This window comes from Eretmochelys imbricata, chromosome 6, assembly GCF_965152235.1.
Source record: "Eretmochelys imbricata isolate rEreImb1 chromosome 6, rEreImb1.hap1, whole genome shotgun sequence".
NCBI classification, from domain to species: domain Eukaryota; kingdom Metazoa; phylum Chordata; order Testudines; family Cheloniidae; genus Eretmochelys; species Eretmochelys imbricata.
In genome coordinates, this window is record NC_135577.1 from 22,117,180 (window position 1) to 22,136,455 (window position 19,276).

The window sequence follows — 19,276 nt, forward strand, 5'->3', positions numbered from 1 at the left end:
CTGGCTGGCTGAAGAGTTTCTCCAACTAACATGATTTAAACAAAACCCCAAGTCACTAGCTTTTTGGAAGGAATGGGTGAGGTGGAGGGAAGCAGGGTCTCATTTTCGAAGATGTGCTATCGCATTTGCAGTCTTCCCAGGAAGACTTTATAGCTGTTTCCTGTCACAGAAGCCCTAGTTCACGTCATAATGTATACACTTCACTGGGTCCTTGTAGCAGAATGGCCCAGAAGCATTAAGTCTTTCAATGCTCTGCCACTGAGAGGTTGCTAATTTAAAAAAAAACAAAAACACACAGTGTCTGAAAGGCACATGTATCAAGGGGAACTCATTAAACATAGTACAATCAATGAACTTATTTTAAGAAAAGGTACTGTGCTCCCTCTCAGCTTGAGTTTTAAAGGAAAGAAACAAATTGCAAGCAAACTTTTCTGAAGATTTCACAATAGTTCAGGTCAGTGAATTTGTCAGGGGCTGCTGCCGGGATGTGAACAGCTCTCTCCTACCAAGTTGATGGAAGCTAGGTGCAGTCCCCAGGATCAAGTAATGCCTCTTCATGGGGCAGGATGATGGCGTGTATACAGTGATGTCCGAAAAGCAGGTTAGCCGCTGTCACACGCACAGTGGAGTCTTTAACAGCACAATGTGCGTTAGTCAGTGGCTCACCAGCTTCTGGAGGATTAACCCAATGTAGACGGATGCATGCTTCCAAGAAGCCAGCAACAACCTCCCACCCCAGCACACTGACCTGAAACACAGAAGAAACAAATCAGATCAACAGCCAGGAAGAGACAAGCTACCATTATGCATTGAGACGTGAGAGTACTTTATTTATGACCTTCCCTAGCCTAGGCATAAGACATGCAATCTAGTCAGTCCTTAGAAAGCTTTCATGCAGTGCTTGAGTCAGTCACAACTTGCAATAGGGCTGGTGGTTTGATTAATTTCCTTTTGAGTGTGTCAGTAACAGCTCACAGTTCCCTGTCAGGTTAACTCTGAACTGGTTCCTTTCTCCCTAGCTATTTAACACGTATCTTGTAACTTCAGCTCGAAGCTCCAGTGCCAATCAGGACCCCCACTGTATGACACATACCAAGCTGTGGTCCCTGCCCCAGAGTTTACAATCCAATAAAAAAATTTAAATGATGTAAAATACCCTACTACATCAGGTCCACCCAGAGTAGTATCCTGTTGTCAACAGGGGACAGCACAAGTCTTCAGAGGATGACACAATGCAGTCAGCAGTTATCACAGCAAAATCCACCTTAAGCACCCCCTTGTCTAAATTGAACACTTTAATCTCCAAGGTTTCCTATGCATTTTTTTTAAATGCCTTTAAAAACACCAACTGCTCAGATACACTTTTGCTGATTATTTGCCAGGTCTTGCTAAATTATGAACTTTTTTCTTTTTGAAAGCCAAGTTTGGCATTTTGTTTAAATTGATGATTTTCTTTTGGGGGGGATGGGGGGGGGGGGAGGGAGAAGGGAGTGCAAGGTGCCGCTTATTTGAGCCGCAATGACAATGGCGCTTCAACGCTTGACATTAGGTTTCGAAGAGCCTCACCCCTAACATTCCCATTGCAAAACTGAAAGTGCATCTGACTCTGCCCGGGGAATTTGGAGAGAGACACAGTCCGAGGCTGGGGGGGGGGGACTTTGCACACACGGTCCATGGTTTGGGACGGGGGACTGCAAAGCCATGATGAGACCCATGGCCGGTGCCCGGGTGGAGGAAGGGGAGAGCTGGCACTGGGGAAGAGTCCTGCACAGCCGGGCAGAAGGCGGGGGCTGGGTTTGCCAGGGAAGCCCGGATTTCTAGCTCTTTGCTCCCTTCTCCGGCAGCGCACGTTCCCCGGCGGGAGGGAAGCCAGGAGTCACCGCCTCTGGTTACCCCTCTTGGGGGAGGGGGGGAGGGGTGCACCCCCAAATAACCGCGCACCCCAGCCCTGGCCGTACCCCCATTTCCCAGCCCCTCGCTCACCTCAACTTCGGAGGCGCTGGCAGCTCCTGTCTCTGCCTCCCCCCGGGGCTCGTCCCGTCCGCGGCGCTGCCCCGGGACCCTGCCCCGCTAGGCGCCCCCTGGCCTCGGGCACCCCGCGTCCTGCCCAGCCAGCCCCGGCAGGAGCCGCCTGCAACTTCTCTCCCTCGCCCTGCCCATGCCGCTGCCGTGCAACCCGCCTTCTCCCTCTTTCCCCCGCTCAACCCGCTTCATGCAAATCACCCATTGTGACGCGCTGCCCCCGCCGGCCAATGGGGAGTGCGCCCGGAAGCCCGGGGGCCCCGCCCCCCGCCGCGCCCTCCAATCAGCGGGCGCCCCCGCTGTACAACGGGCTCGGCCCGTGCTCCTTTCCCCTCCCCTGCCAGTTACAGCGCGGGGTGCGGGCGCGTTCGGTTCTGCACGTCCTTATTTTAGGGCGGAACCATTTGTACCTGTGGAACCGTCTCTCACGTCCCCGCCCGCATCCGACCCCGAGCTGCCCGTAATAGACGTCCCCAGCCAGGGGCTGGCTACCAGGAAAGCGCCCAGTAGGGGGAGAAGGACGGCACCCATTGATGTGGTGGTTGCTCCCATCCCAACACCCCCCCCTTCGCAGGGGATGCGCAGTGGTACGGTCCGTATGGGCTTTGCCATGAGGACAGTGTCAATGTGCACGTAGCAAGCGCAGAAGCAGCAGCAGGACGAGACCCTGGTGGCGCGCGGTGCTGGCTGTGGCTGCCCCGCCGCGCGCCACTAGGAGTCACTCCTGCCGCTGCGCGTGCAAGTTTGCCTGCTGGCTGCAGCGTCGCAAGGCGAAGCGCTCGCCCTGAGCCGCACATCCCATTGCCGGGCTGTAGCCTTCTGCCCGTCTGCGCAGAGTGCGTGTCTGCCTGTGCCTGGGGGCTATTGAGCGCTAATGATTAAAAGTAACGTGCAATCGCCTCCGCCACCTGTCCTCTGGAGAGGAGGCGGGGAAGGGAGAGATTTTTACAGTGCAAGATAGTGCATCCGATTTCCACAGTACCAGTCCTTCCCAAAGCACATCGTATGGAATCTTCTTTAAAGTGCAATGCGTAGTAATCTGCACGGAGAATCGATACGGTGTAGATTATTTGCATTGCGCATCCGAGCTCATTATATGCATTGTACCAATACTCCATTGCACACAATGGGCTTTGCAGAACTAGTGCAGACAGGGGGGTGGGGGGAGAACTGGTGCAGATGATATATGAAGAGGGCATGAAGAATTTGTACAATATGATAATATGCAATACAATAATCTTCCAAAGTAATCCTATAACAACACTTGATGAGGGGAGTTTCAAGTCCCTGGTCATCTGATAAATGTTTGTGACTATGCTATATGGACTGTCCACTAGATTGTAAAAATCCTTGGAGCCTGCATGGCTGGTGTTTGCAGTACAGTATCTATGCTCCTACCACTAAGCATATTGGTGATGCTCAACAAAGCGTGATGGGGAAATTGTACAGTACGTATAATTGTGTCTGTATGATTCTATTGAAGAGCACAAATGACACATTGCAGGGGGTTGGGGTGATTGTCAAGGTTTTAGTGTGGCCAAAGAAGTTAGCATTTTCCCCCAAAATATGATGGGCAAATTATAAGACAATCCTTTGAAGGTTTGGAAGGCTCAGATACATTCTCTGTAATCTTTGGGGTTTTGATGCTGTCCTCTGAGCAATTGTAGCACTTTTCACTTACATAGTATCTTTCACTTGAGAATCTCAAGAGTGCTTTACAAGAGTTACGTAAGCCTAACAACACCCTTATGAAATAAATTATATTATACCAGAGTTATTTTTATGGATAGATGAACTAAGCCCCAAATAGTACCTTAGTTGAGGTTACACAATGAGTCAGTGGTAGACTCTGGCATGCAGCTTCAGCATTCTGTCAGAGGTGCAATCACAACAACCAACCTGAACCTGGAGTTTTTGGGATAGCTGGCAAAGCTAAGTGGTGGTCTTCAGGATCAAGATGAAGCATGGTATGCTGGGTCTTGCACTCTGCAGACCACCTTTCTGTAGTACTAATGAGGGAGGCTCTGTTCCATTTTATGCAAATTTGGTTTGACCATTAGAGTCTTGTAAAGTTGCCAGTGCTGCCCTCAGCTGGGCAAAGTTTGGGCAATCCCTGCCAAAGCTGGTGAGAAATTAATTAAATGTAGGAAAATGGCCACCCACCCAAACTTCAGAGAAGTTTTTGAATTATAAAAACATGATTAAGTCTCATAAATGTCTATATATATTATCACCCTTGTTTGGCTTAGAATCAGCTATAGATCTTTTTAATTATTTTTTTTTAATGTCCATGGTTATATTTTATATGTAGTGTCCTATTCAGCATTCCTTACTCAAGCAAAATTCCCTTGGGCCCTGATTCCGCTCTCATTTACACTGGCGTATATCCAGAGTAATGCCATGTAAGTCAACAAAGTTATATGGGTGTAAAAGCACTGTGAGATTTGAATCAGGTCCATTGACTTCACTGAGAATTTTGCGGAAAATGTAAAGATCCCCCCGCAGAGGTCATCAACAAGATTTGAAAACAAAAGCTTCAGCATCTTCTACCTCTTGAGGAACTCCATTAGCTGCTGGCAAGCAGGTATCATCTAGTAAATCAATCACTACAGGGGATCAGCTCACACAGGTTGCCAGGGAGTGCCAAGAACATTCACAGCAACACACAAATTATGATCAAACTATCCTCCACTAATCAGCACACAACACAACAGTAAGGGGAAGAGACAAGTGGTTTTAGTGTCCTCGGACAAGCTCTTTTTCTTACGAAGAATGCCATGGATCTTTATAGACCGGCATGTGGTTAGGTTGCAGGTTAAAGGCTTTTACATAGGAATCTGCACAGATCCAAGTTTATTTTCACTGGAAAGATGAAGGGCTGAAACAACACTGCTGAGAGGTGAACCGGGGACTCTCAGGATTTCAAACTTGGACATTTAGCTCACTACACCATCCCAACTAGGCTGTCTTTGCTAATTTTTGCTCCACAGATAAATGTTACAGCCACGATGTGAACTCGCCAGGATGAGGTTTCTGAGGAGAATGTAGCTGCCGTTCTAATTATCACAGTGCCTAGCTGTGCGTGACACACAGTGGAGAGCAGAGCTTGGAGTAGGTTCAAATCCACAGGGTGAAGACAATAGGTGGTTTTTAGTCAGAAGCCAAAGTCCACTTCCTCACTCTGCAAAAAGAAAAGGAGGACTTGTGGCACCTTAGAGACTAACAAATTTATTTGAGCATAAGCTTTCGTGAGCTACAGCTCCGATGAAGTGAGCTGTAGCTCACAAAAGCTTATGCTCAAATAAATTTGTTAGTCTCTAAGGTGCCACAAGTCCTCTTTTTCTTTTTGCAGCTACAGACTAACACGGCTGCTACTCTGAATTCCTCATTCTATAACACTAAAGATATCACGTGCTGTAATACAGAGAACTGGTGCTAGCCAGTTCATGTACCTCTGAAAGAAAGGTGCCCACCCAGCACTCCAACCAGCAAAGACATTTTCTTTTTTTTTTAACTCTTTATTTATTTTGGAGGCTTCAACAATTTTACAAATCCTTGCCATGCAAACATCAGAACTGAAACAGTCCGTACAAGAGTTAGCTTTTGTTTACAGAGACATTATACAGAAATACTGTCATCAGAGCTTTCTATTTGACAGGGTGTTACCATATTACGGAGTAAGTAAGCATCATGACACCACCTATGTAATTTCTAGTGATTTTATTAACAGCAGTGACATCTATGCCATGACTCTCCACTGTGTGGGCAGTTTGGGGGGTAGGATGAGGGGCGTGTACTTCTGTGTGACAATGCAGATAATGGCAATCTCTGGGCCTTGGGAGCAGTCAGCTGTATGGATCTGAGGCGTCTGCCCGAGGCTCTGCCCATCTTACAAATACATCAATCTAGTCAGAATGGAATATGGAATACTGGGGTCAAGGAAGGCACTCGTCATCAGGAGGATCAGGAGGGCTTTGACAGCTAAAGCAAGACACTGTGGGGTCATTGGGGAACTCAGTTTCCCTCCTCAGCTTCATTTAGCAGCATCTTATGGGGGACTGGCACCTGTCCATTTGTCCTCCTCTCTGCAGCAGTATGCTGAAAACACAGCTGATACTATTAACCTGGCCTATGCCTGACCCTGGGGATGAATGCCATGGAGTGCAGCACACTATAAGGGAATCTGCAGGATTAATAGTACTTTAAAGGAACAGAGATGGCTGAAGAGCATGTGCTCACTGGTGGCCCTTTGGTGTGCTGGCTCTGACTTGGGAGGCCATAGAGTGGACCCACAAAGCAGGGACTGATATGGTGCCCTACGCAGTTACTTTACAGGACACAAACTTGGCTGTTTCTGGCCATTTGTTTTTGGCCTCATTTTGGAAGTTGCATCACATGATTCCATGGTAACTGGTTGACCTAAGATTCTTTTCGGATGCTTAACAAAGGGGGATAAATTCAACTTATATAAGCAGATGCAATCTCCTTAGAAGTTAATGGGAGTGCCACTTGCTTGCACCAGGGTTACCTTTGGCCCTGTTTTTGTACACTGAGTTTGTTGATTCTCCATCCTGCCTGAGTTCTGCTTGAGTACAGTGGAAAGGGAACCTAGAAGGCTGGCTGCTGTTTCCTGATCCACAGCTGCGCAGCCCCAGTGTAAGAGCCCTTCTCCCTACGCTCTCTGTGCCCCACACCTTGAACCTGGGACAGTCCTACAGCTTTCCGTGGGCAGAGCTCCCTTGGGCAGGGAAAATTCTCCATTGGCCCTTTCTCAAAGTGGCTTTAAGGCCACTTTGTGCTGCTGTGAACCAGACTGGAGAATCTAATCCTGATCCATATATGCATTCAGAAATGAAGGCAAAAGCAATGATTTGTCTAGCCTGGGTGATCTTGTAAACACAGTAGAAGAGGAACTGAGGAGAACCATGTGAAAGCCAACTTGATCAATTCCTCTGCTGTGTTCCCTACTCATGACTTAAGTTCTGACTATGGTTAACAACTTCGGTGTTGGAGTTACTAGATCCTTCCCTCTTTCTGCAATACTTTTCATCCACCGGCTACATTTCACAAGTGCTTCAACCTTTTCCGTGAGTCAAGATGGACTAGTAGATGCATCCAGTGAAGTGAGCTGTAGCTCACGAAAACTTTTGCTCAAATAAATTTGTTAGTCTCGAAGGTGCCACAAGTCCTCCTTTTCTTTTTGCGGATACAGACTAACATGGCTGCTACTCTGAAATCTGACACCGATGTTAGTTTAACTTCCAAGACACACTTCGTTCCCTTTGTGCTATGAGAGATCTAAAGTTTTCTCATGTAAAACGTTATCCTTACAAACTGTTGTTATTATTTATTTATTTATTACTTTATACTGCAGCAGTGCCCCTGGGCCCAAATCAGGGATGGAGGCCCCCTTGTGCTAATGAAATCCTATTAAATCTGGATGCAAGCCTTAGGTGAAAAGCAAAGGAGATCTAGAGTGTGTTTTCAAAGCAGCTCTGGGTGGCTTAGCTGCATGATTCCCACTGTTAATACAGTAAGTGTTGCACATAGCTAAATCTCTGTGCCTCATATTGAAAACATATAGTGTAAAGCAGGGGCTGAAACCAACACACCACACAGCAATATGGAAAGAAGCAGTGTCTCAATGAGCAAACAGCTCTATTTGCTATATTGGAAAATGGAAGAGGTGTGATTTTTAAGGTCCAGTTCTGTATCCACTGAGGTAAACTGCAAGACCCCCCACTGACTTCAAAAGAGGATGGATCTAGCTCTTAGTCTCTGGGACATTCATGGGAGTACCTTCCTGTACTTCAATGGAGTAGTACTTGCTAACCCAAATGGAGAATTTGGCCCTTTGTCTCCAGCTCAGTTTCAAAACACATTGAAACCAAGAATTTGCAAAAGATGGAATTTATTTTTAAAGATGATCACATTTTGGGATGATGGAAGATGTCCTCCTCTGGTATACTGTAGGATAGGAATCAGCATGGCCTCTCTCCTTGCTAGGGTCATTGCCGAGGTGAAACTGGTACCAGAACTGGCATAAACAAAGAGGAACAAAATTATTTTGTTTGCTCTGTTAGTGAAAAGAGACCAGGATTGGACTTTTCCTGTTCCCTGTAATAAGAATGATTCTCTCAGCGGGCCACAAATGCTGTATTGTATCAAAACTGTGCAAGTCCATATTGTATCCTAACAGTGTTTAACTAATATTTTCAAAATGAAGGGCTTGTTTTTCTTTTAAAGTATACGGTGGTTAGTGGCTGTTGCTTTAAGGCAGCCCTCTACCCTCCTCTCTCTTCATCTCTCTCTCAGACCAGTGAGAAAATAACAGAATACACTGACACATTCACTTAGCTACCTTTGGTATCATCAGGGAAGGGAATTCTGTTTCTCTCTTTCTTCAACTTCTGACAAGGTGCCAGCCCGGTGCTGGCCCTGGAACATGCCTGTTTCTTGGTTGTATGCGTGCACCTGTATGTAATTGCTCTACAGATTTCACAGATCCAATGCTTTATTTTGCTTCTTTTTTTCATAAATAGATAGGGCAGTTTTCTTGACTGACTCATGAGTAATGTGGGTTCAGTTCCTCTTTCCAACGGACTGTCAAGATTTAAAGACCTATAGAAGACTGTAGAGGATGAAATAATACAGGAAAAATTATTTTCTCCCTTCTCGTGTGATTTCCCCAGCAGGTGATCCAAACATTTGAGGTTGAGATCAGCTGTGCAGATTTGAGAGGGAAATCTCAAATTTTCAACCAGGAACTAACCTGATTGCTTAAAAAAGATATATAAAAATCTTTAAATATTCTAATATATTATATTGTGTATTTATTAATTTTATTTCCAGTGAGTTATTTTATGTTAATTTCAGCTTTCCCTTCTGTAACATGTCTTGGAGGACCCATTACAATGAAGCCAGAACCCCCAACTCCTATGACTTTTTGTACAATTTTTATCAGGATAACCTCAGCAAATGTTTTTGGCTGACATGTCACAGTGCATAATCCTCACCTGCCCATTCTAGCTAACTAGGTTAAAAAAACTCTCTAGCAAAACAATCTGATGGTGGAAGGAGCCTGGTTAGCAATTGACTCAAACACCTCAGCTCCTGGGACAGGAAAATCAAGGGAGAATGAGAAAGAGGGTAGGGTATAGATAAAGTGATAAAACTATAAAGAAACCAATATAGATCCACACCCCTGTGATGTGATTCACTCTTGTTTCATTTACTTAGTTCTGTAGATAGTGGGCGTCAGTCCTGTAAATAAAGAAAGAGCCTGCTGTTTAAAACGGCATCTGATAACACAGCCTACAGTACAAACAGAAATTAAGCAAAGCTGCTACCCTGCTGGTTTTGTGTCTCTGTGCATCTGCTAGAAAATAGGAATGCTGCTACTGGCCACTTTCATTAGTAAATGAGAGATAATGGCGGGGGTGTGGGAGATCAACTCAAATCCCAAGTAGAGAGAGAAACAGGATGTCTGACAAGGGAGTTACAGCAAATTCAGAGGTGTTCTGAGTGAGATCTGATAGGCTGATGGTGAACTCCTTGTTGCCAGGGGTCTGACTAGATGGCACAAGTCGTTCCTTCCAAGTCTTTCATCTATACGTAGAAATACCAGCGTTTTCCTTTCAAAATGAGATTCACCAAACCATAGTCAGGTTTTTTTGGTGTGCAGGATGGAGGTTACATATCTTTATGGGGTTAGAGAAAGATGAAGTCCTCTGCTTATCCACTGAACAAACCATGAGAGTCCAAGTTGAGGTGGGAGAGGATCACTTCTAGGGAATCAGAGGGAAATTCTGTTTGGCCTTCCTGGTGCAACTGCTGAAAAGGCTGGCACTACACAAGAGAGGATTTTGCAGTATTGACACCTTTCAGGCCTGATGAACCAGCTGGGGGCCTGATCTAAAATTCTCCAAAGCCAATGGAGTCTTTTCAGTGGGCTTTGAATCAAGGCTTGGGGCACCACCAAACTCCTTTCACACTGCACATCAACCATCAGATGGTAAAAACTTCCAGCCTGGAGTTAAGCTGGTGACCCAGAAGCTCTATATCCTGTTGCCAATTCTTCTCCCTTCTATGGTCAACTGTTAGTACATTGACAGTGCAACAGCCATCTTGGGATCTTAGGCCCAGCTCCACAGAGGTATACAGGCTCTTAACTTCCATTGATTTCAATGCAAGTTAGGATCCTAAATACCTTTGTGAATCTCGACCTTAGGCAAAGGGTCTGCAGCCCCATGCAAGCCCCATCTACACTAGAGAATCACACTGCAACTGTAGCTCTTATCCCACAATGCCTAATGTTTATGATAACGTATCACATGTATGTTTGCATCTGCTATATATTTGTTTAGTTGCTCCAATAACTGCTTTGAAATGTTCTGTCCTACATGGGGCTCTGAACTATGCATCATGTGAGGCAGAGGCCAGACACTCACACCATCAAAGCAGATGTCATGGTAAAGGGTCACCAGCCTTTCCCTGAGTCACTGCCTGCATTGAATCTGGGCCTGGAGGAGGCAAGAAGTGTGATATTACTCACAGGTGCTGACTTTGTCCTTTCCCGAAGAGTGCTCGACCCCTGCTCCACTCCACCCTTTCCCCCAAGCCCCTGCCCTGTTTCTTCCTGCCCCATTCTGCCCCCTCCCTTGAGTGCACCCCACCCTCGCTCTTCCGCCTCCCTCCCAGCACCTCCTGCAAGCTGCTAAACAGCTGATCCGTGGCGGGCGGGAGGTGCTGGGAGGCGGCACTGACCAGTGGGGCCGACGGCAGGTGGGAGGCACTGGGAGCACCCACAGAGTCAGCACCTATGATATTACTATTTAGTCTCCGTTATCATTGTATTTTCTTTGCATTCCCTCCCATGTTTTTAGAGGGGGAAGAGGATTGCTCTTGTTTGTAGCTGAACTGGCCCAGTTCTGGAGGGAAGCTATCCCTCCATAAATCCCAGTAGAGTTCTTCCCTCCACCAGTTAATGCAGTGGAGAATGTACCATTAGTGGCATGATGGGTGGGTGCTGGAGTACTATGAAGAAGCGACTAGGTGGGAGGTAGCTGGGGGATTGGAGGAATGCAAGGTTGCCTTGTTGTGTCATCTTTTTCTGTGCCCCCATTCCCCAGCTTGCAGGGTCGGGGGAAACCCTGATAAAGCAGAATCAGGACTAGTGTGGCAACCCCCATTAAAGTAAGCACCCTGAGGTGTCTGTGTCAGCAGACAGACTGCTTACCAGCCTTTGAGTTTTGCTCTTTTCTATTATTCAGGTGAACTCCCATCAGGTGGGGATGAACTCCCACTCTGTGTATTGGTCACAGGTTTCCAGTGTGTTGTTAAAACCATATTTTTGCAGCATCCTTTTATGTCCTTCATCGCTGCTCTGGAGTTGAAGGTCTCAGGGATGCGTAAGTGCAGCGAAGCACAGGTCAGCTGAGCACTGCCTAGGTTCTCTCAGATGTGCGTGCAGCCAGTAGGTGAGTGGTCATCAGCAGATCTTTTCATCCTGCCTAGTTTCTATTCTCTGGCTGCATGGAAACAGCTGCGTTCTCTCCTCTGGCTCTGAGCATTAATAGCACGAGGTTTCTCCCTTGTATTAACTGTGATACGAGAGACAAGGTGGGTGAGGTAATATCGTTTACTGGACCAACTTTGGTGGGTGAGAGAGACAAGCTTTCGAGCCACACAGAGCTCTTCTTAGGGTCTGGGAAAGGTACTCCTGGTGTCGCAGCAAAAGGCAAGCTGGAACAAAACATGGGTGGCGGGTCAACCCCTGCTTTGGGGAGGCTAGCTCGTCGGCACTGCTTTTCCCACCACCCCCTGTAACAGGAGAAGCCCTGAGGGGCCTCCCCGGGACCGGAGGAGCCTTGGCCCACCTATCCCAGCCACAGTGGGCAGAGCTGCCACCCTACCGTCCCCGTGAGTGCCGGGCCAGACCCACCGCCGCCAGTTCCCCCACCCCTGAAGGCCCTCCCCTGGCCGAGCCGCTGGCCCCCCGAGCCCCAGGCCAGCCCCCTGAGCACTGGGCCCAGTCGCCCCTGAAGGCCCCATCCCCCCAGCCAAGCCACTGGCCCAGCCACTGGCCCCAGCGCCCAGCCGAGCCGCCTCACTCCCCCCGCCCGCCACTGGCTCTCCGCGTCCCTCCTCACTCCCCTGTCCCCGAGGAGGAGGGATGCAGCAAGCAGCGGGGTGGGATGTGGACTGGAGGAGACATGGCAGGCAGTAGCAGCAGGTGGTGGGGGCCTCGGGGAAGGGGCGGGGCCACCATGGCGACGGCAGCGCTTAGCCTTCCCTGGTCTATTATACCCACCGCCCCATGGAACAAAATGCCCTGTCCTGTGAGGCTGGGATACCTTTCCCAGACCTGAGGAAGAGCTCTGTGTGACGTGAAAGCGTGTCTCTCTCCCATCGGCAGAAGTTGGTCCAATAAAAGATATTACCTCGCCCCGCTTGTCTCTAATATCCCGGGACCTCCAGAGCTACAGCTACACTGCAGATAACATACATCGTCAGCGGGCTAGTCAGATAGGAGGGTGTGCTGTTCTTAATGAGTATAGGAGCAACCTCTAGTGGTGGAGCTAGTTTATTGTTTCCTTTATCGTACCCTCAAACGTGAATTTTTAGAATGTGCTAAGGCCAGAGTTTTCAAACGATCTCAGCACCCGCCACAATCAGGGCTAGACTTGCATGAGCTCAGAACGTTGGATGTGCCACTGTTTTGAAAATCTGGCCATAATGTCACTACGGGAACAGCTGTCCGCTGAGCCCTTTGAAAAACTTCAGAAGTGCTGAGTCCTTGCACCTTCAGTTGACTTCAGTGCGAGTTGTGGGTGCTCAGTAGTACCCCTATAAAACCAGGCCCCAAACATTTATAAGCAGCAGTCTGCTTCTCATTCTTGTTCTTTTCTCCATCCTAACTTGCTTTTTCACCATAGTCCCTCTGTCATTCCCAGTACTGCCAATCCCAGGCATTCAAAAATCATTAGTCACACCCACAAAAATCATGAAATTGGCTAAAAAATCACAAGAGTATTTTTTTTTTTTAATTTTGAGCGGGGTTTGGGGTTTTTTTGCCTTCTGGTTTCTAAGCATTTAGAGTACATTCAATTAACTTCTTAAGATTTTCTCAGGCTCTATAGATTCCAGCAGCTGGGCTTTTAGAAAAATACCATGTATCACAAGAATTGTGATAAAATCACAAAATTAGGCAACTCTACAATCCTCTTCCTTAGGTAAAAAAAATTCCAGGGGCTGAAATCCTGGCAATAAGAAGATAATGCACATTTTGCCATTGACTCCAACAGAGCCAGTATTTCATCTTAGATGCCTCCTAATTTGCAATCTCTGTAGTTATATCAAGATGTTCATTTTAAAGCCTTCCTCCCATTTTCACATGCTCATAACATTCTGAAAAAGGTTGGAGTTCAAACTTTCCATGTTTGGGGTAGCCCAGAGTCTGACGACGATGATTTTGACAGGTTGAGGAAAAATCTCTTGACCTATCTGAATTACTGGACAGTGAATAAATAGATAAATAGCTAAAATATGTAATTTTTTTCTTATCTCCAATAACTCAAGTATCTGAACTCCACCAACCTCTGTGGTCTTGTCTTCACCAGGAAAAAAGGCTTGTTCTTATCCTGAGTTATGTCGTTGGAGGCAAAATCCTAGTGATAGGGCAATTTGTAGGTTTCAACTGAGGTAGGAGGTCAAGATAACCGAAGACTCTTTAACTTGACTAGGGATTTCAGGGGTTGGTTCTAGTCCTGATGTTGTTCAATATTTTTATCAACAATCTGGAAATAAATTTAAAATCACTGCTGAAAAAATGTGTGGTTGACACAGAGATTGGCAGAGTGGTAAACAGTGATGAGGACACAGCAGTCATACAGCGTGATTTGGATCGCTGGATAACCTGGGCCCATTCAAACAAAATGTGTTTTAATACAGCCAAATAAAAGGTCATAGTCTAGGCACAAGGAAAGCAGGCCATACCTTCAGAATGGGGGACTGTATCCTGGAAAGCAGTAACTCTGAAAAGGTTTTATGGGTCATAATGGACAAGCAACTTAATAAAAAGAAAAGGAATACTAGTGGAACCTTAGAGACTAACCAATTTATTTGAGCATAAGCTTTCGTGAGCTAATGCATCTGATGAAGTGAGCTGTAGCTCACGGAAGCTTATGCTCAAATAAATTGGTTAGTCTCTAAGGTGCCACTAGTACTCCTTTTCTTTTTGTGAATACAGACTAACACGGCTGCTACTCTGAAGCAACTTAATGTGAGCTCCCAGCTTGAAGCTGTGGCAAAAAGGGCAAATGTGATCCTTGGATGTATAAAAGGGTGAGTAAGAGTAGAGAGGTGACTTTATCTCTGTATACAGTATTGGTGAGACTAATATAGCAATGTGGCATAAAGTTTTGGTGTCCATATTTTAAAAAAGATGTTGAAAAATTGGAGAGGATACAGAAAAGAGCTACAAAACTGATTGAGGGCTGGAGAAAATGGCATAGTAAGAGTCTTAAAGAGCTCAGTCTTTTACTGAAAAGAAGATGGATAGGTGAGTTGAGTGTACAGTGCATAAGTACCTTCATAGGGAATTAAAAAAAAAAGAACTCTTTAATCTAGCAACAAAAATAATAATAATAATAAATAATAAAAAAGCATAACAAGAACCAGTGGCTGGCAGGGGAAGCCAAAGAAATTCAAATGAGAAATAAGGCACATTTTTTCTTAAGTGACAGTGATTAGGCATTGGAGCAAACTACCAAGGGAAGGATGGATTCTTCATCCCTGGATAAAGACTGAATACCCTTCTGGAAAATATGCTTTAATCAAACACAAGTGACTGGGCTCAAAACTGGGATAACTGGGTGAAATTCTATGGCCTGTGTAATATGGGAGATCATAGATTTTAAGACCAAAAGGGACCATTAAATCTAGTCTGAACAACAGTTATACAAAAGTCAAGTTAAGGTGATTTTTTTAATAATATGGGTAAATTCTTTTTGGTTGGTGGGTGTTGCCCTTTAATTGCTGGTGTCCCAGGCCTGTAGCCTGTAAATATATCCTTGAGTAAAGAAAGAAAAGGTAAACGGGAGAGATATCCAACTAGAAGGAAGCATCCTAGAGCAGGGGAGGGCAAAATATTTGTAAGTATCTACATGGGGAACAAATATTTAATAATGGGCTTTTCAATCTAGCAGAGAAAGGTATAATATGATCCAATGGCTGGAAGTTGAAGTGAGACAAATTCACACTGGACATAGGGTGTAAATTTTTAATGGTGAGAGTAATTAACCATTGGAACAACTTACCAAAGGTGGTGGTGGATTCTCCATCACTGACCATTTTAAAATCAAGATTGGATGTTTTTCTAAAAGATATGCTCTCAGAATAATGCTGTGGAAGTGCTACGGCCTGTTACACAGGAGGTCAGATGAGATGATCACAGGTCTTGTCTACTACACGACAGAGTTAGGTCGACGTAAGGCAGCTTACACCAACCTAACTCTGTAAGCATGTACGCTACAACATTGCTACCGCTGATGTAAGTCACCCTCTGCACCGACCTGCTCCATGTCCGTGAGAGGCGTAGTGCTTGGGTCGATGTAGTTAAGATCACAATGTACATGTTACTTACTTCACCTGTTGGCTGTCAGCCCTGCGTGGGCTCATAGGTGGTGCCCCTCTGCCTCAAGGCTGGTGGGTCAAGTTGTCAGCCCTGTGCAAGCAGGGTGGGGGGGGATCCAGCTGTGAGGCCCCCCCACGCCCCCAATCAGTGCAAGTTCTCCTGGTGAGGAGGGTAGTGTGGACATGAAAAACTGCAATAATTGTGGTGGTGGTTGTATATTGACCTAACTTAGGTTGACTTAATTTTGTAGCATAGACAAGGTCACACTGGTCCCATTTGGCCTTGGAACCCATGACGGTGTGGACAATGGGCCCAGCATGCCCTAGGCTGCAGCTCATGTGGCCTGTGGCCATGGCAGATCCCTGCCTGGCATGTGCCACCCCGTTGCTGGCAGCAAGGCACACGGCATGCCCAGGGCGGTCTCTGGGGGCGGTATACGGAGGATGGGGGCAGCGCCCTCGAGGTGTTGGTGTCTTGCTCCTAGTGGGACAAGCAAAACCTGGGTGATATGGCTCCCCTGCCCACTAGTATTTGCTGGGGCCGGTGCCAGGGCCCGGTGATTGGTGTGTGTGCCCCCCACATGGCAGCCAGCGCTACGGGGAAACCAGCCCTTCCCCCTAGCAGGGGGGAATGCTCCTCAGCAGCTACTGAGCTGCCCTAAATTTGTACAGGCAAACTACACCCTAGCCCCGCTGTGCACAGCCCAGGCAGGGCGGAGATACACCCTCCCCCTCCTTACAGCCTCCCAATGGTTCGGTCCGCTACTTCCCACTCTTCCTCCCCTTCATCCCCGCCGTAGACTCGATGGTTCAACCCGGCAGCTTGTGTCCCCGCCCTGTGGGGGAAGCGGCGCTCGCGGCGTGACCCGGAAGTGCTACGAGCCTGGTTCCGGGTGGGGATTCCAGCGCCGTTGCGTCCCCCCCACTCAGTGTCCTGGCCTAGTCTGCCCCCCTTCCCCTCCCCCCCAGTTCCTTGTCAGCCGGGCAGCGCAGCGGCGGCGCGTTTGCTGAGCGAGGCCGCGACGGCGGCGCTGGGTCTTCTCCGGGGGTGAGTCGCGGAGGCTGGGAGCGGAGGGCCCCGCCGGCTTAGCGCTCGGAGTCCCCCCCGCCGGCTTAGCTCTCGGAGCGTCTCCCCCCCCCCTCCCCGCGGGCAGAGCCCCGCCTTCAGGGAGCCCCGCGGGTGGGCAGCCCGCCCTGAGAGGCTTGCTGGAGGGTGGAGCGCGCGCGGGGCTCGGGAGGGAGACTCTGGCGCGCGCTGGCTGCGGGGGGGGGCTCGGCGCGCGCTGGCTGCGGGGGCTTGTCCTGGCCGCTCGTCGTCCTTGGCCACAGGCCACATCGCTTCCCCGCACCCGCCAGCCGGCCTCCGCGCGGGCAGGGGACTCCACCGTCGGGCAGCTCCGCAGCGTCCCCCCCTCCCCGCGGTCGCTCTAGCTCAGGGTGGCGGAGCCCCAGCTCCGCTTACATAAGCGGTAGCCACTGGCCTTTGAGAACACGGCCGAGGTGCTGGAGGTTACATTTCAGAAACGCTGTTTTTTCTTTTAAAAAACAAAACAACAAGACAAACAAAACAACAACAGCGAGGGGTGCTTGTGGCACATAAGCGTGTTAGTCTCTAAGGTGCCACAAGGACTCCTCGTTGTTTTTGCTGATGCAGACTAACACGGCTAACCCCTCTGAAGCGGTTTTCCTACTAAACGAATGTGTGGCAGGGGCCGTTTTCTCCGTGTGACTTAGGGGGCAGGACTGCAGTTCTGTCAAATCAAAGGCTGACGATCTGGTTGCTGTCAAACCCACCCAGCAAGATGGGCTAGAGTTTTAAAAGCTCAGAGCTGTAACTTCTGGGTGTCTCTTACTAAACCCTTAAAAATATTACTTAAAAAGCTATCTTATTGTAGTAAATGCAGTATCAAGCCTTTAGGCAGAGAATGTTAACATTAGTAAAGTACGGACCATCACAAAACTGCTTACTTCATTGATATGGGCGCTGTGTGGCTTGATCTCAGTGTTTCAAATGTCCTCTGAAGTACAATTTAGCAATAAAACTGGATGTGAAAGACACATTGAGGTGAATATAGCTTGCCTCAGGGGTGTTGGGTGTAGTAATTGCCCTGTTTGCAGTGCCTCTTACTGATCATATGAAACATACAGAAAGATAAAAAAACTAGCTAGTTTTGTTGATATGATCACACGTCATTTATTGGATTGTGTGTGTGTGTGTGATATCAACAGCCAATGGGAAAAAGCTTTAGTTTTTCGCATGTTTTAAACTATTTTGTAATATTTAGAATTACTCCAGCTGGTTGGCATCTCAGCTATCTGCATAGGTGAGGCTTGCATGGAACCTTCATGTATACATGTTTACATGTATAAACTTTTCACAGCATTTAAATTGTGTGTAGATTTGGAAGGAGACTTTTAAAATTTGACCCTGTGGTGCTAATACTTGAATGTATTTTCCCCAAATATAGATTACCTTGTGTTATCTAATTTCATTTTAACATTGTGCAGATAGCACTGGTGCCTTGCTTTCAGTGCCTTCAGTTCTTTGACTGTAGTATGATTCTTGCAACTGAAGTTGCTAAATGTTATCTCTGATCTGATATGAGAGATAATCAAATAGTGTTACATAGCTATAATTTTTATGAGTATTATAGCATGATGTTTGCTACATGGATGCAAAGCGTTAAGGTAGTCCTGGGTGTTTTCAGACATTTGCAGGAAGGCAGACGATGGCTGTGGATAACCCAATCAGTGATACTTACCAGGTCTTGATCCCTGTATTGTTTTGTTGTACCCCCGTCCAAGGGGGACACAACTGATCTGTTTTTGTCCCTGTCCATAGAGGATGGGAGAATGGAAAAGCCTCAGGGGAATGATAGTGGAGAAGCTGTTGGTAAAAGGCGACTCTAGCAAAGAGAGATCAGAACCAAAAGAGGAGTGTGTGTATGTGTGTGTGGGGGTGTGTGTGTGTGCGCGTACACAAAAGGATGCTGGAGGACCCTAAGACACAGGTCTCCCAGGAGGTTGAGGAAACTGGGGAAGCGTCTTGCTTGCAGGGGGGTATTTTTCCGTATATCTGTATATCTTTTGCTTTTTTTGAGTGAAGTGTGCAAGGTTTAAAGATGTTTTGTAAAGTCTATGTGTTACTTACTTCAATTCTCATGAGGTCCCTGAAAGGCTAAACAGTACCACAGAGAACCAATGGTGGAGCTTGGGGGAGGGCATGCATAAGATACTGGGCAAATTTGAGGGGCTAGCACTGGTTCTGGGGCTCAGGGCAGCTGGACTGTGGGGTACCACATCCAAGAAGGGGTGGAGTCTATCCTGACAGTGGGCCTGAAAGGGTCAGACTAAGAGACAATGTTTGGACACAGCTTGGACCCAGTGTATCTAAAAGCACATGGGAGCAAAAGATTGGGTCCAATACAGCAGTCTGATGTTGGCCCACAAGGGGATACTCAGCCAGTGCTGTAACATGCTGGTCTTTCACCTCAGAAGTGTCAGTGGGTTATCTGGTGAAAGCCACTGTAGGCCAGGGAGTGGATAATTAGGAAGTTGCAAACCTCCTCTCCTGCCTCCCATGCTATCTAACCACATGCAAGTCAAGTTTAACTGCGGC

At 47.4% G+C, this 19,276-nt stretch overlaps 1 protein-coding gene across 1 annotated transcript in view; it reads left to right on the plus strand.

The window, feature by feature from the left end:
• Positions 1 to 16,563: 16,563 nt before the first annotated feature.
• The window catches only part of PHRF1 (PHD and ring finger domains 1), a 45,183-nt gene continuing 42,470 nt past the window's right edge, over positions 16,564 to 19,276 (plus strand). Inside the window, exon 1 of the mRNA XM_077818213.1 lies at positions 16,564 to 16,705. The gene's annotated coding sequence lies outside the window, so the exon portion shown is untranslated. The remainder of the gene's footprint in view (positions 16,706 to 19,276) is intronic.